The sequence below is a fragment of the Panulirus ornatus genome, chromosome 28 (assembly GCF_036320965.1).
Source record: "Panulirus ornatus isolate Po-2019 chromosome 28, ASM3632096v1, whole genome shotgun sequence".
In the NCBI taxonomy this organism is placed as follows: Eukaryota; Metazoa; Arthropoda; class Malacostraca; order Decapoda; family Palinuridae; genus Panulirus; species Panulirus ornatus.
Genome location: NC_092251.1, coordinates 7,295,521 through 7,312,500, shown reverse-complemented (window position 1 = coordinate 7,312,500; position 16,980 = coordinate 7,295,521). Strand labels below are relative to the sequence as shown.

Sequence of the window (16,980 nt, the reverse complement as noted above, 5' to 3'; positions counted from 1 at the left end):
TTAGAGTCTTTCTCTCAGAAATTTGTGTATGAGCATGATGGCAACACTCGGCGCGCGCACATGTTGTTCTTACTGAATTTAAACGCCAGTGTCAAGATGATTTTTGATGGTCAGGTAATACGGTTCCTCGTGAGTTTTAAGCATATCATGAATTACATCCGCGTGGATATTGATTTCTTGTATATGTTACTGAGACATTTCTCATGAACGATTATCGATTCCCGTGTTGAGGTATTTGCAAGCTGTTGCAAGCAGTGCGGAGTGTTGATCTGTTGTAGTCACGATGTTTATAAAGATGTTAGCAATAAGTTTTGGAATTCAAGGTGAACACTGCGTAAAATGATCGTATGTTTTCGGTTGTATATTATCCGTAACTAGGCTTACCGGTATGGCTGTCGCCCTATAACTATTCGGAAGCCGCTGTTGCATTCTCAACTTTAAACTGTTTACCACTCTTCCTCCCTTACTCTTCATATTAACAACTGCTTTTGTTCGGTGACTCATGATTACCGTGTGAGTCACCCGAGTCATTGTGTGTCGTTGGATAGACGTGTACCTGGAACTAACCAAGGAGTGCAAGAATGTCTAGAAATCAGGGATATCTTACATCCTCCTCGTTTCAGTGCTTGGGACGATGTGTTACACTTCTTTTAGAGGTGAAATTGGATTGTAAACACATTATTTCAGTGAGTGGACAAGTTTCCTCATTTGAATGTTAAAAGTTGTACTAGCTGCGTGTGTGAGGTTGTGGGCGACCGGTCACGAACGTTTTAGAGCTGTACTGAAAAACAAAGGTAATGCCGCGAGGTGATTCACCTCCTGTGGTGGATACCCAAGCCCACACCACCGCTTAGGCCATGCCATCGTCGGGTCTCATGGCCCACACCACCGCCAGGTCTCAGCCTACACCACCGGTGGGTTCCCTCACTCTTCTCATCAAGTCTGGTGTCTCATCATCAGCGATGAGCCGTGTGGCCTGCTGTACATGAATCACGCGTGCATCAGCTCCATGCTTCACCCACAGACCAGCTGGCGCTCGGTGCCATAATAATCTTTATCTAGTATGTATCATTATTATTCTTTATATGTGGAGGGAGGGACTTCGTCGCAAATAACATGTATTTATTATGTTTATGTTTCTGTGTTTTGCTTGGGTGTGGTTGAAAGAATGTCATGTGATGATAGACGACCTCATCATGAAAAAGGCGACTGGTTTTCGGCGTTTGACTAGAGCAGTTGGATGGGGTTACGAAGTTTGCATAGGTCACAAACAAGTAGGGGTGTTGCGCGACGCGGGTTCAGCAGCCAGGTTGGGAGAGATAGATGACTCCTGTGCCAGGGACGTAGACAGATGCCCGCCTTCCTCTGCACCCGCATCATTGTAAATTGGTGATGATGGCTTCTTAGTGACGGATTCCTGATATTGGCCTGGTATGTAGGGTTGATGATTGTGAATCGTTACAGCTGGATTGGTGGTTGTGAGTCATCACTTTAGGATTGGTGACTGACTCATAACTACAGGATTGAGCATAGTGACTCGTTGGATTGGCTATTGTGTCTCGTAGCTTTTGGATTGGTGTTGTTATTCTTATCTTTAAGATTGATGATTATGACTCATTGTTGTAGGGTTGCTGAGGATGACCTGTGAGTGTGAACTTGGTGATAGGGCGTGGTGGAGGTGTAGCTCTCGTGATATGGACTTGAAGTTGATCGATCGGTTATAATGACTTGTTCGTAGAGGACTTGCGACGACTTGTTTTGCATTTAGGATTCCTATAAGGGCATACTACACGTTTAGGGCCGGCCCTTGGTAAGGACCTGTGCACGTTTAGTGCCCTTGATAATGACCAGCTGTACATTTAGGATCTTCGATAACGATTCCTCGTACATTTAGGACTCGATCGTGATCCAGTACGTTTACGACTGTTTTTGATCTCTCATAATGATCTATTGGATGTATAGAGTCCTTGATGAGACTTGTTGGACGTATTGGATCCGCCATCAGATCTGTTGTGTAGGTTTTGAGGACCAATTCAGTGGGATTAGTGACCCTCCTTTTGGTTGGTCATGAAGCGTTTAGCTCGTGCTGGGAGTCCGCTGGGTGATGGCTACCGGTAAATGTATACAGTTCTACGGCTCCTTCACCTTCAGTAGTTGTGCTTTCCATTGTACCCCACGACCAGACTTATTTGTGAAGTGTGGACTTGGGGCGTTCATGATTATAATGGCGTGTGAGTCGTAATTGATGTCACGGAATATGTTTCTTGCTCATGCGATCGTACACATTGTTATTTTACCGTGAAGACGTGTTTTGCTGCGTACCGGAGCTATATCCTAGGTGGAGTGTACACGGCTGCATGAGTGTATGAGGTTGGTCGAGGAGTTCCCTTGACCGAGTCGTAGTTTCCTAACGTTTGTGAAGTCTTGTTGAGTAAGGATATCCCTGCCGTTACCCGACACCCGTGCTGGATACTTGACTCCGTGTGAGAGGCCAGTTGTGTTTGTTTCTGTTTGTCCAGGTAATATAATTCTGTATATACCTGTTTAATCATCTTATTGTGAGACGTAGAGCTCGCGTGTAGGGGAGGGTGAAGACGCTATCGGTGAGAGAGGATCTGCTCTTCTTTCCCCTACTGTCCCTTCCTTGGCTTCCTCTCCCTTCCCGCTCTCACCTTTGCCTCCCCTCCCATCTTGCCCATCAACCAGCCTGCCTCCACCAATCTCAGGCCCATAATGTTCCCCCCTCCGCAGGCCGGTGGCAGTCTGCGCCGGGTCGTACCAGCCGTCAGCACCAGGTTTCCTCCGGTACTTACCATAGTGAATTGTGGAGCCTGGCTCCCATTACCGGGCCACAGAATAGAGCCACAGTACATACAACACGTGATAACTCAAAAAAAACAACACGGTTTCTGCGAGGTTCACTGTAAAAAAAGAAAAAAAAAAACAAACGCTGGTTGAAGGTTACCGCGTCTGTTTTAAATTATGAATTATTGTTCCGACGAATATCTTGCGTATATGGATGTCGGGGTATGATTAGCTGCACACACACGGTCAGAGTGCTTCCTGGCTTTTGTCTTGTGCTGGAAGAACCTGTTCTAGAGCAACGTCAACCAGGTGCACACTTTTATAAATGTACAGATCATGTGATTATTTTTGTTATTATTATTATTATTATTATTATTATTATTATTATTATTGTTATTACTGCACGCCACGAATGTCGGAAGAATATAAGACTGTGTTATCATTATTTACCAGGCCACGTACTGTGGCGAGGGCATGATATTGCCGGCACTCGCCAATCTTGTGAGTATATTGTTGTGTATATATTTTCTCAAGTGCCCTGTAAGCCCTGTAAGATTGGATGATCCGTCAAGTAATTATTCAGTCTGTGGTTATTATCGTGAATGCACATGATGAAGTTCACACTCGTAATTTTAAGTTTTTAATTATATATTTTAAAGCTGCTCGTCTCCTCTAACCTCGTCTCTCTACCTATAAGGTAGTACCGAGTTCACATGACGCCATTGTATTCCTTGAATCCTCCTGGGTTCTGGCGGGCTGTTGAAACAGCAATTGTAGTTGAGTGAGTATGCTGAGGGTACCCGTGTATATGTGATTACCCCTGTTCGACTATATATATATATATATATATATATATATATATATATATATATATATATATATATATATATATGCTTGGTAGCCTAGGACATTCCATTGTCTGAAATAACCACCGTAGGGCGCTCTGACTGAGGCATAATCCAGGTTTGATTTGTTGTATGTGTGTGTGTGTGTGAGTTACCGAATGTGTCTTGGTTTGTATACATGCCAGCAGACAGTTTTCCTCTTTCACTTTTCCAAATGTGTAGCTCTGGCGAGATTAGGTACAATGAAATTAGCTATTTGTACAGTACGGGGAGAGTAGGTTTTACTTTCACAAAGCCCCATCATATATCTATTTACCTATCTATCTGTCTTTATATATATGTTTTGGTATACAATGCATACCGTTCATATCTTTTTAATGTGTTTATAGGATGAAGTAGTTTATTTGCCTCGTTAGATTTGATTGACCAGGTGTCTGTAATGTTATTGAATGTAGAAATTACTGTACCCCTTTACAACGATTTTTCTCACGAAATCTCTAAATATGTGTAAACCTGAGAATAACAATTTTGGCTTAAAACATTATCACAGTATTGATCTTTCCCTTCCACATCGTTGAATGATTAGCTGAGATTAGTATGCATTATACATTGTATATTGTATCCTCTCTGAAGTCTACCCAGTGTGTCGTTGGGTCGTGCTGGACGATTATAGAACAAAAGTCACTTGTACGTAAGGAAAGAAGAGAAACAAGTCACAGGAGAAAAATTAGTGATAACTAGATTATCTATCTGTTTATCTATGTATCTATCTATCTATCTGTCTATCAAGTTACTGAAAATGTGTCTTCCTAGCAGTTTTTTCCCTGCAGCTGGGCGACGTATACCCATTACTGTGCTTGGGGCACGTAGACACGGCCGTTACTCAGCAGCATTTGAATTTAAGATTTTGACGTGGTTCGTGACGAAGATGGGCTGGTGAGAGCTTGAGTGTGTATGTGGCAAGGCTGCTGCGAATACACAGGAGCAGCCTCGGCACACGTACTCACCCTGACACACTTTGTCCTTAGGGTGTGTGTTCACTGGCTTGTCCTATGTAGGGCGTGAGAGCTGTTATCGCCAGTCGGAGAGGGATGGGCTTGCTGCTCATGTGTTATTTTTCTTCCCATACCATTTATTACTGAATTGAGGGAGTTGGAGCGTATAGCTTGAATAACTTTTTTTTTTTCCTAGTTTCCTGTCGGCGGAGCGTGTAATGATCGTCAACTGAACTGGCATTGATGATGTCTCTTTGCAAGTTATACGCCATTAGCAAGTAGTTCAGTTCAAATCTAATTTGGTCCTGAGGTTAATTGTTCGATGATAGTGTAATTGATGGTAATAGAAAGGCCTCTCGTACTTGTGTGGGTAATGACTTCCCGGCCGGAGACCAGAGGGAAACGCACTTTAGGGGAGTCTTAACATAGTGGGCTTCGCTGGCGTGACCACCCTGCCGACTCAAATTATACTTAATCATTCGTAATTATTCCGGGTTAAGTGCCCTCTGTGTCCCGCTAAATGCTGTAGAGGACAGGCTTGTCGGCTTGTGTATCAGTGTCAGATTGTCGCCACGAGACCTTGGGATCAAGGTGTTTGTGTGCAGGAGTAACATGCGGCTCACGGGGCTTGGCTTGGCTTGGCTGTGAGAGAGAGTGACGGTCCCAGAGTCAGCAACGTCGCCGTCATTCGGTGATTACAGGAAGTTATTATCTGCTATGGAGACATGTCAGGTGTGGAGAACTTTTGTCGCGAAGACTTTACTGTCATTATTATCTTTTATGTTCAGAGGTCGGGCGAGGTTAGGGTTTACAATGGGGCGCGTTAAGTGTCGTATTCTAAGTGGATGTTGCGGCCTTGTTTTAGCTTGTGGTAGAAGGAGCTCAGGATTGACCTCGATCCTAACGCCACAGGTAGCAGCAGTCACCATGACGAACGTGGGAACCAGGTAGCTCTACCAGTCTACCCGACTCACGACACACCGGACCAAGGCGGGGTAGGTAGAGAGGGTGTAGAGTAACATGGTTGTTTAGGTAGGTCGGTAGGTAGCTCTTTGGTAGGGGAGTTAAGGGATCGTCACAGTTTGGCTGAAGTGGTAGGGCTTTATACCACCGCGGTTGAGGTGAGTTTCTAGTGTGGTTGTGGAGGTTATTATCAGAGTAGAGGGACAGCTAGCGTAGTGGAGTTAATTGCATGTTTTGATGGGGTTAGTAGCAGAGTGGATGGGCTAATTAGTATGATAGAGAGGCTACAGGAGCCAGAAGTAGGGTAAGGGGGCAGGAATAAGGTGGAAGTGGTCACATACAAAATTGAGGAGCTAGTAGCAGGGAGGAGCTGGTTCGTGGGATGGAGGAGCGGTTAGTAGGAGAGTGGAAGGACTAGTAACATTAGGGAGCGGTTGCTAGCAGGATGGAGGAGATATCAACATTAACGTGATGGAAAGTGGCCATAATTACACAGTGGAACAAGGTCGTATAACGTATGATTTGTTGATATAAGCGTGATGAAGCATGAACATGGTCGCGGGTGGTGGCAGCCAGACGGGGAAGGAGTGGGAGAGGGTTGCGAGGGTGAGGGCAAGGGAGTTGGTGGGCCCCGCAAGGGAAGCGTGGATCTAGCCGAACAGTCGTGCACTGCTCGTCGGACGATCGGTCGATGGTCGACCTCCGTCATATGCTGCTGGACGGACGGCTGGTGGGGTTGGAGGACCCCCGTCATGTGCTGACGGGTCTGGTCAGTCACAGGTTGTGGTGAGACTTCATGTGCAGATAAGGTCAAGGTCTGTCTGTGTCCACGTAACGTCCGGTGATGGTACGTGTCGTCGAGGCTTGGGGAGCCTGCGGTGCTGTGTATCGAGGTGGTGGGAGGCAGACGTGGCTCACACGGCAGGGTGCCTACGGGTTGATTTTTCAGCTCTATTACCGGGTAGCTCTTCCAGGAGGTTAGAAGGCAGCACGTACACTGTATAATGTCCTGTACGAGGAATTTCACCCCCAATTTCTTTCGTTGCTAGGTGATGGAACTCGTCCTTAACTTTTTGTTATACGATGGGAATTCTTCTTATAGGTGAAATGATATGAGAGGAAGTTCGGGCAGAGCCGCAGTACTTGGGCAGTACCCTTGCGAATTCTGTGGATTGGTTCCTGGTTGGGGTGGCCCCTTCCTTGCCACGCCCTGTGATGGCCTCCGCCCATCACAGCATCTGCATCGCCCAGTGTTGGCCTCCTCCCACCACACTATCCCCAGCACTGCTTAGGGATGGCCACCTCCGTATCCTCTGCTACGCCTAAGGATGACCTCCTCCCGTCCTCTGTTCGAGGTAGAAGTTTTTGTCGGAGTTCGTTAACGTCATCGCTTTCCCGAATGACCCCGAGGCTTGGCCAGCCAGCCTCGCACTGGTGCCAGTGACCAGTGGTCGTGCCTGGGGCCGCAGGAAGCAGTTTGGGATGACCAGTAAGGCGAGGAGGATCGTCTCCTCCCCAGCCAGTGGCTCTCTGGGCCACAGTGCCTCACGCGGCCACCGCCGAAGGCCACACCTGATGTGAAATAGCGACTATCGCTATGCTAAAGGCGGCCGTCTCCGTGTGTAGGCCACCGGAAGGAGTTCGTCAAGGTCACGTCACACACCATCAAGGCCTCGCTGCGTTTGGTGTGTGTACTGACGGCCATCAACATGAATGCCTGATGAGGTGGGGTGGTGTGGCAACGCCTCCCCGAGACGTAAATCATATGGTGGCTGGAACGAATACCCTGCTGGGAGGCGCGAGTCTATTACTACCTCCCCACTTCTCCCCTCCTCCTTAATTCTGATCCTCCTACATGAGGGCGACGCCGCTGCTATCATGTGTGTGTGTGTGTGTGTGTGTGTGTGTGTTTTGACCTTGTGGTCCGGTAACACTCCCACGCCCAGTGGCCGCAGCATAATCAAGTTCAGCCTCGGATTCATATACATCTGTTGGGTGGTTGAGCCCCCAGTGTGAGGAACTGCCTCATTTTTTTTTTTTACCCTACGTTGTTAAACAGAACTGAATGCATTTACAAACATGCTGACTCTGTCTTGACTCACGGACTGAGTACTTGTCCCCTCATTAATCGAACACTGCCGAGCGACGCACTTCTGCGCTTGTCCTCACACTCCAGCAGTGTTATGAGTGTCGGTTGTGTATCCAGACAGGGAGGAATACTTCACTTCAGGCAAATGCTTTATCATGATTGATACGTACCGACAACATCGAGTCTACTACGTCACTTTCAGTAGTTTTGAGGGTAAGTTTGTGTGAGTGGGTTGCAGTCCATTCCTTGATTGCTTCACCATAACACGTCGGTGTGTGTGTGTGTGTGTGTGGGGACGGACGTGTAGACGAGGCGGATGGTTTGTGTGTGGAAACGTAGACGAGGCGGGTGGTGTGTGTGTGTGTGTGTGGGGACGGACGTGTAGACGAGGCGGATGGTTTGTGTGTGGAAGCGTAGACGAGGCGGGTGGTGTGTGTGGGGGGGGGGGACGGACGTGTAGACGAGGCGGGTGGTTTGTGTGTGGAAGCGTAGACGAGGCGGGTGGTGTGTGTGTGTGTGTGTGTGTGTGTGTGTGGACGTGTAGACGAGGCGGGTGGTGTGTGTGTGTGTGTGTGTGTGTGTGTGTGTGTGTGTGTGTGTGGACGTGTAGACGAGGCGGGTGGTGTGTGAGTGGTGAGGAGGCATGAGCCGGCGGGGCCGGGATGCAGTCTTGCGGTCACGATCCTGTACGTTGACAGTGACTTGCGGTACGGCAGTTGATGATCAGGTGTCCGGTGCGTACCGGTTAGACCAGAGCGCTGCGACGTCGTCAGGACGGGCTGACCTCTGTCTGTGGTAGACCAGAGGTCATTCCCTTACCTTGGCCTCACTTTCCTCCTGAGGGAAGACATCCTCTCTCTCTCTCTTACCCTACATAGTCTTCGAGACTTATGTTCTTTCCGTATTTGTAGGATGCAGACCTTTCCACCCATGTGTAAGTCAGTGAGAGAGGGCCACCCGCCCCCTCCTCCTACCGCTGCTGGTGCAGGGCTTTGCATGATGCTCGCCAGAGGCGGATAGTGTTACGTGCACCACTTCCCACTCGGTAACACGTCCTCCTCCTCCTCCCCCACATCAGGCAGTAACGCAGCCCTCTCCTCCCATCAGGCAGTATCACGGACCCATCTTTCTTGTCAGTAACACAGCCCCTTCCTCCATCAGGCAGTAACACGGTCCTCTCCCTTTGTTAGTACACGCGACCTCTCCCTCCCTCACCCAGTGCACACGTTCTCTCTCTCTCTCTCTCTCTCTCTCTCTCTCTCTCTCTCTCTCTCTCTCTCTCTCTCTCTCTCTCTCTCTCTCTCTCTCTCAGCCGCTATCGCCACTGATGAACCTACTGTATGTGCCGGCCACTTAGCCTGGAGTGTGTGTAGCTAAGGGAAACACAAACATTCCTTCGTGTTAATGAATCATCGGACGTGCGGCTTCGTTGGAAGGTTCAGTTACCTCTCGTACCAACAAGTGGCAAGTTGAAGGGGTAGATGAACAAAAAACACACATGGTTCAAGCCCGGGACCGCCTGGGTTCGAATCCGAGGCGCGGCAGTGGGCCCACAGCCAACCCAAGTGCTCATCCTCCCCTCGAAGTTAGTCGATAAATGGGTACCTGGCTTAATCTAGGGATGTGTTATGTATATATGAACATATGAGAGTTAAGACATGAGACAGGTATACAAGGTTTAGAGATGTGGCAACAAGAGTATAGAACTCTCTCCTTGTAATAAGCAAAGGTAACTACACTTACCCAATAGATTTGGGTGTGTTGACTCGCCCTAGTATCTTTGTTCGGAGATGTACTCGTCCGTCCTTTTGCCCCAGCTCGGAGGGCATGATACCCCATAGGGCGGTCTCCATGGGTTGGTAAGGATGGGTGAAAATGATACTCCTGCAAGATATGGTTTTGGTGTATGGGTTGTGTTGGGTGTCCCTCCTTTCCTTAGCCTTGTTGGGAAGTAATGGGAGGAGTACTGTGCTGCTGCTCCCCCGTCTAGACATTGTATCGTCGCCACACACACACACACACACACACACACACACACACACACACACACACACACACTACACAAAGGATGTATCGGTTGATGCTTCGCTCAGACATGGTGCCTATAGCCTAGCCTTAGTCTAGCTACCATGCTTGGTTTGGCCTTGAAAAGCATCAGCCTTAACATCCTTTGTGTGTGTGTGTTGTATGGGGTTTGTATCTTCCCTTTTCCCCCTGACATGGTGTGGAGTGTATGGTTCCCCCAGGCATGGTCTGGGGTGTATATTTCCCTCAGGCATAATAATGTTTATCTGTTTATTGACATAAGTGCTGCTTCCACGGTGTACCAAGGAGATACGATTGTAGACTGAATTTAAAAGTACTTGTGCACAAGTACTTGGGTGTCACAATGACTGGGATGGGGCTGTTCTTGTCGCAGTGTCGTTCACGAACATAAGCTGGGCATCGATACGATCGAGGTGCTGAAATGCAACTTGGGGGACGAGGGATCTCTCTCAGGAGGCAGGAGGGCGAGGAACGGTGGCGAGGTTGATGTTGACGGGATTGGTTCCGATCAGGTGGAAAGTAGATTCCTCTCCCACGGGAAATACAAACACGTATTTGAAGATGTCCTGACCTCTTGTGGCAAAGGGAGGCTTCCACCTCGGGGTGAATTGGGTGATATGTGTATTCGGTGAAGGCTGCGGACGCACGGGAGATGACTGACATCAAGGTAACCTCCACGTCTCTCGCCGGCTATCAGGGATCTCCTCCTCCCCCGACTTTGTTTACTGGGAGGTAAGACGATACATGTGCTATATCTCCCCGGCATTCCGTATTGATCCTCACTTTTCCTCCTCTGTGAGGCAGTGATCAGGGTGATTAAGGTTAGGGGGGAGGAGAAACCCTTGGCTGCACTGATGAAGAAAAAAATACTACGTTGGCTGACGTAATCCTATTCGTTGACTACCACTGCTGACGTCAGGGAGATAAACCATCGTGGTTGATATCGGCAAGGTAAACTTCCATCTCTGACGTCAGCGAGGTAAACTGCCACTGCTGACGTCAAGAACTTTGTAAGTGGATGAATATATGGCCTAAGTAGCACTGTTGACATGGATGGGTTTTTAGACTACCACTGCTGATAGGGTTTTAAACTGATACTGCTCATGTGAATTGGTTTTTAGGCTATAGTTACTGATGCAATCAGATTTTTAAACGGCCAATATTAATGTAAGCAGTTTTTTAAACCGCCGTTTCTGATGTAAGTAGGTTTTAAACTACTTTACTGCCGTCAGCATGTTTGTAAACTGTCACTGTTGACGTCAGCCGTTTCGTAAACAACTGCTGTTGACGTTAATATGTTTGTAAGTCCCATTACCAAAGTAAACAGGGTTGTATGGAAACTAATGACCTCGTTAGGTTTACAGTAAACTCTCATTTGCCAGCCATTTTGAACGCTAGACACAAAAGTGTTCGTTCGCCTCGATGGGCGCTTGCAGCCACACCCAGTGACAATCCACGCCAGTTTCCATCCATGGGATGGGCGTTGAAGGTGAAGCGGGGCGGTCTTTGATGGGAGGAATGTGATGGGTTGTGGTGGTGGGTTGTCGACCGGCAAAGAGCCTCTTTCACATCACCACGCTACCACACACCGCCCACCACACCAGGCAATCATACCGAAGACTGTTTTGCCACTTAAGCTTTTCCCTCTCCTGCCTGATGGCTTCCGCTCGATTTTGCCGCTCCCGCAGGCCAGTTTATTGTGCCTGCCACCCTCGTCCTGTGAGCCTTGGAGGGAGAAGGAGTATGGAGACCTCAGAGGGGTCCATGTCGGATCCCAGTGGCTGATTATAACACAAGTTCTTACGAAATTGGTTCGCTTTATCAGTTTCAAAGTATTTCCATGTGGTAAAATCAGTTCTCATTGACAGTAACGTATTATCTCCAACAGGGTTTGGTTGGACTTATTCCCAAAAGGTTCCATCTTGTCGCAGCCTACGACATGGTGTTCTAATGTGTGCCTATCCGTCTTGGCCCACTCTCTTGGTGGAGGAACCTTGTGAGTCCTGATCCTAGGGTGTTGCTGGGGACCTGGTGGGTCCCTGCTAGTGAAGAATTAGCTGCAGGCTTTTGAGTCAGCTACAGGCTTGTAGTGGGGCTCGAGGGGTGTGGACTTATTCCCTCTGGAGGGCGAGGAGCTGGGAGAGGCGTAGGACCGGCATCACGTGGGAGCCTGACGCGGGCCGTGTCCCATGATTGTGAACCTTATGCACATGGCTGTGAGGAGGGCATCCTGAACCCGACGTGCACTTGCACCATCCACAACATCCTTCGGCCCTGACGTGCACGTTTAACTGGTCAGTAATTTAAACTATGCCTTTGACTTCGACGTGGACCCACCGCTCAGCCGCCTCACCCACCGAGACCAGCTTTGTCTCCCCCACCATCATACACAGCTGTTCTACCCTCACACACACTCACCCCTTCTGAGTCATCCTCCAGTCTCCCCCTCTCCGTCTGCCCCTCCCACTCGACCTTGGTTACTGTCAGAGGATAGCCCACACTACCCCACCCCTCTTCTAATCCCCCACAGCCCCACACCCCTCTTTTTTTTTACTCCCCACAGGCCAGCGTCCTCCCCGTCCTCTCCACCAGTCAGTATGGAGGCTAGTGATGTAAGCAGTCATGCAAACCAACCTGCCTTTCTCATCGTACTTCTTAAGATATCACAGCGTCTATCTCTGATGTAAGGCCACGCCCTAGGAGTGTTCAGGGATACACGACCCGTTGTGGAACTTTGATGCTAGAGCAGCCAGGGCTCTTGAGCTCTCTGATGGCAATAGAAGAAGTTTAGTATGAACTTTAGATATTCTTAATGATACTCAGGTTTGAGGTCTGCCATTAGCGTGAGACAGGCTTGTTGTACCATTCTGTGGACACGATTATGATGGTTGAACTCGGTGTAAGTGGGAATCCAAAGGAAGTGTATGTTAAGTCCTTTGTGTTATAGAGGTGGTGAGGAGTACCACTGTGTATGGTGACGGACAGTGACATTAACTTGCTGGTTCAGGGCAGTTAAGGGATCCCGGATCTGCTGCTGCACTGGAGTCAGACATGATGAGGTCTCGATATGAGGTGTTGATGAGGTACTCAAGCGCGGTTCTCTCTCTCTCTCTCTCTCTCTCTCTCTCTCTCTCTCTCTCTCTCTCTCTCTCTCTCTCTCTCTCTCTCTCTCTCTCTCTCTCTCTCTCTCTCTCTCTCTCTCTCTCTCTTTGAGGCAGGAACGTTGAGGGAGCACTTCCCTAATTCCTCTTTCTCTCTACGGTGGAATCGCTGCCTGAGGCTATTTCACAAAGGGTTTTCCCCAGCGGAGGCTACGTCACAAATGGTTCTAACGCTACGTCACACAGGATTCTCCCTCCCCCCCCCCCCCCCCAGAGGCGACTACGTCATGAAATATTCTCTCTCTCTCCTTCAGGTGACGTCACCAGGGAATGTGCTTCCCCCCCCCTTCCACCCTGTGACGTGTGTAGTAGGACAGGAAGTGTCTCTCTCTCTCTCTCTCTCTCTCTCTCTCTCTCTCACACACACACTCACACGGGGTATCCCCGAAGGCCTGGGAGAGACACAGTTCCCCTCAGTAGTGGTCAGGTGATGGTAGTAAGGAGGGTTGTGCTGTCCCTTGAGCTTGTAACCCCCCTAACCCCCCAGTGCGCCACCTCAAACAAACTAGTGTTGGTCTCATGTTGCACTTTTGTTGTGCGTTTGTGTCTATGTAGCTTACCTCTCACCAGAGGCAGTGTCTGACGACATTACTCCATGTCTGTATCCTATTAAGGAACCACCTGAAGCAGTGGACCGACTCTCGACTTCTTCCCACCCCGCTCCATCAGCTTCGTCGTGTCGCGTGTGTGACTCCCTTCCCCCCTGCAGCTGGAGTCTCTCCTGAAGCCAAGGAGGAGACACTGTACCAAGAGGTGTTCACGGTAAGCGCTGTATAATGTTCTCTTACCCCACCGTGGCTGGGGGCTTCAGCCACCGTCTACCTCCCCCAGACTTGGAGGAGACTTAGATTGACGGCTTTCCAACTTTCACCGTAATCCGATGAGTTTTACGATGGAACCCTTTGGTGAAGGTGGTCTTCACCAAGTTTTCACTCGGGCCCTGAGAGGTGCGCTTGGTTTGGTGACCTGCGTGCGTGTGTGTGTGTGTGTGTGTTGGTTGAGGTTAAGGGAAAGTGTATGGGCGTGCCCAATGTGCGGCAAGAAAAGGACCAGCCATCCAGGTTACACAACACGTGATAAGATCGAGACCAGTAACTTCTGAGACGGTGTGGCTGATCGAGCCTCCACTGGGGCAAACTGGTATCAGACCGAGCTGCAGGTTCGAGTGTAGTCCAGACATCGACTAGGGTAGATTGGTCTCAGGCCGACCAGTAGAGGGGTACAGGGTCGTGTAGAATTCTCCAAACGTAATGGAAGAAGAAAGAAAAGTGAGCTGCGTTTCTCGTACGTGGCCAGTGAAGATATTTAGAAAGCGAAAGGTCCATATGTATGGGTGGATAGCCATGTCGACTGTGTTGAGAGAGACGGTGGCACGTATGTGGGCGCGTTTGGCGTGTACGTGAGGACGTGTCCACTGTGCTGAGAGTAGCAGAATAACTTTCAGACATACCGTGAGTGTTGGACGGGACGTGGGGTAGGTTGGAGGCTTGTTTGAGCCTGTGTGTGTGTTGGGTAGTTGTGATGTCAGGGTTAAGACGGCGTGGGGAGGGTGTGTGTGTGTGTGTCAGGCGGAGTGTGTGGTGGGAGGAGGGGCAAGGGATGGTGTGGGAGGCTGGAGTGTGGAGGGTGCGGGGCAAGGCAGGGGTGTGTGGAGGTGTGCGTGACACTGTTTACCCCGGCTTGGACTGGCTTAAATAGTGAGCTGTGCCGTCCTCCTCGTCTCCCTCCAGCAGCGTAGGTCTTTTGTCTTCTTCCCTCAGTGTATTTTTATGTATAAGAATATTGATATTCTTCCATCCCGTGGCTGATTTGAAGGTCGATATGCCCAGCAGGTTTTTCCTCGTGTTGGATATTCTCTAAACAGTTTCTTCGAATTTCCACTGAGGAGAGTATCATGCTTGCACGCCTTACCAAGGCTGAGGAACATGTGTATATGCAAGTGCAGATCCCATGATATGGTAATGAGATAGCTCCATTGGGCCGTCCCGTCCCATTCTCTCGTTAACTGATCTTTGTTATTGAGTCGTTGAACTTAAAGTGCCTTCGTTACCAGATACTCTGGTTCGTTGCCTCTGGGGCGTTTGGCTTTGTGCGTGCGTGTGGTTGGGTAAGTTGTTCAGTCCTTCACGTTTGTGGTTGTCTCGAAAAGGATGTGTCGTGTGGTGTTCGATGCTTCAGTAAGCCTGGAGCAAGTTTAACATCTCTCGCAATCATTTCAGATGCCCTTCGGTCTTCATGTGAGATTATCTTTGGTTTCAGGTTCTGTGGATTAATGTTTGACTTACGTAAGGTATGTTGAGGACAAAGAGAAATATAGCATGCAAATAATTGTATTTTGATTTTACCTGGGTTCTCGCGTGACATGAGGCGTCACACTTGTCTCTTGGTCAGTTGGGGAACAAGCCGTAGATCGGCCTTAGCGTAACCCAAGGCTCCTGTCTTTCATAGTAACGTAGTCTTTCGGTGTAACGTAATTTGTAAGGTGGAGGAGTTTGGTATAACTGATTGGTCTTGACGGGTTCGTCGGCAGCGTTCCTGCTAGTGAGTCTGGAGGGCAGATGGCAGGTCTGTATGTGTGGGGGACTCCCGTCGGGAGGAGAGGGCAGACGACGGTAGCCTGGGCGGCAGACGACACCCTGGGCGACAGACGGCATCCTGGACAGTAGACGACACCCTGGGGTGCAGATGGATCCTCCTCACCCCTCACTACCGAGGACTTGTTGCTCTTCTTCATATCGTCTCTGTTTTACATAATGATCAATTCTTTTTAAGAGTCTCAAGTTTTCTCGCGTTTGTCTTTTTTTCTTTTTTTTTTCGGCGGCATAATTAAATGTCAAGGTGTCGTCGTCGCTCCCCCGTCGTCGCTCCCCCGTCGTCGCTCCTCCGTCGTTTTCGCTCGGCGATAAAAGTCAGACTCGGTGCAAAATGAGATTTACAGCGTCGCACTGTTAAACGAGGCAGTCATTTAATTATTTTTTTTCTTTTCTCCAGGCGTTTTCCTCTTTGTATTATCAGAACAATTTCACTCTGTTGATTTAAACTTCTGCAAGATATTTTTTTTTTCCTTTTTTTTTTTTCCTCAGCGTCGCTCCTACATACTGTGGTTGGTTTCCGTCCATCTGGCGCAGCTTGCCTTCGTCTTTCCGAGAGAGAGAGAGAGAGAGAGAGAGAGAGAGAGAGAGAGAGAGAGAGAGAGAGAGAGAGAGAGAGAGAGAGAGATGGCTGAAGTGAAACCTCAGAGGGTAGACGGATCATTTAAGGGCCTTAGCTAGTGAGCTGTTTCTCCTTACTTTTTTTTTTTAGGTAAATTTTTAAGTTCTCGCGTCGTTGAGAGAGAGACACAGAGGAGGAGGAGGACGAGGAGGGAGGAGGGGGAGGAGGAGATCTTACCGAGAGGTGCAGTAGGTTACTAGGAAGTGCAAGAACTTTGGGTGTATTGATGCTGCTGCTGAACAAGACCTGGAAGGCCTTCTGGAGAACTGGCGAAGACCAGCGAGCGAGGATGGTCTTTTATGTCGTACCTGGAAGTGGTAGAATCTGCCAGGAAGGGCGAGAACTTACGGGGAACTGGGCACTATACTAGGAAGTGTAAGAACTTTTTTAGTTTGGCGTATTGATCTGTCTTTTCTCTTGCAAGCTACGTTTTCTAATCATCGTTTTTCTCGTCTTCTGTCCCTCCGCTGCGCGTTAGTGTGTGCAGGACTGTGGCATATCGTCCCGCCTTCCTTGCGTCGACCAGTCCTTCTGTGAAGACATTCTCTTTTGCACGGTAAGAGGGCACTTTCAGCCTCCCTACCTTCTCCCTCAATAAAGCAATAGGGCCTTCATATAGCGTAAGGAAAGGTGGGTGTTATGATTTCCAGCACACGCCAAAAAACGTAGGTGGGCACGGTGTGAATTCCATACGTACATCTTTGTGAAGGTGACCGCCTGATTTGATTTCTTAATTTCAGCAGTATTGCGTAAATTTTACATCGTAGTTATGTAAAACTGATATATTTTTGTAAGTCCTATAACTTAGGAGTGGCAGTGATGGGAAGTTTAGATTTTCGCCATATATACATTACAGGAAATAA

The 16,980-nt window shown here is 48.7% G+C and overlaps 1 protein-coding gene across 26 annotated transcripts in view; it reads left to right on the top strand.

Annotated features, from left to right (window-relative positions):
- The window catches only part of LOC139757814 (prominin-1-A-like), a 232,719-nt gene that overhangs the window by 15,702 nt on the left and 200,037 nt on the right, over window positions 1-16,980 (top strand). For 3 of the 26 annotated variants that reach the window (XM_071678658.1, XM_071678654.1, XM_071678656.1), the window contains exon 2: window positions 13,519-13,666. The exons of the other annotated variants lie outside the window; for them this stretch is intronic. The gene's annotated coding sequence lies outside the window, so the exon portion shown is untranslated. The remainder of the gene's footprint in view (window positions 1-13,518; window positions 13,667-16,980) is intronic. 26 annotated transcript variants of the gene reach the window in all.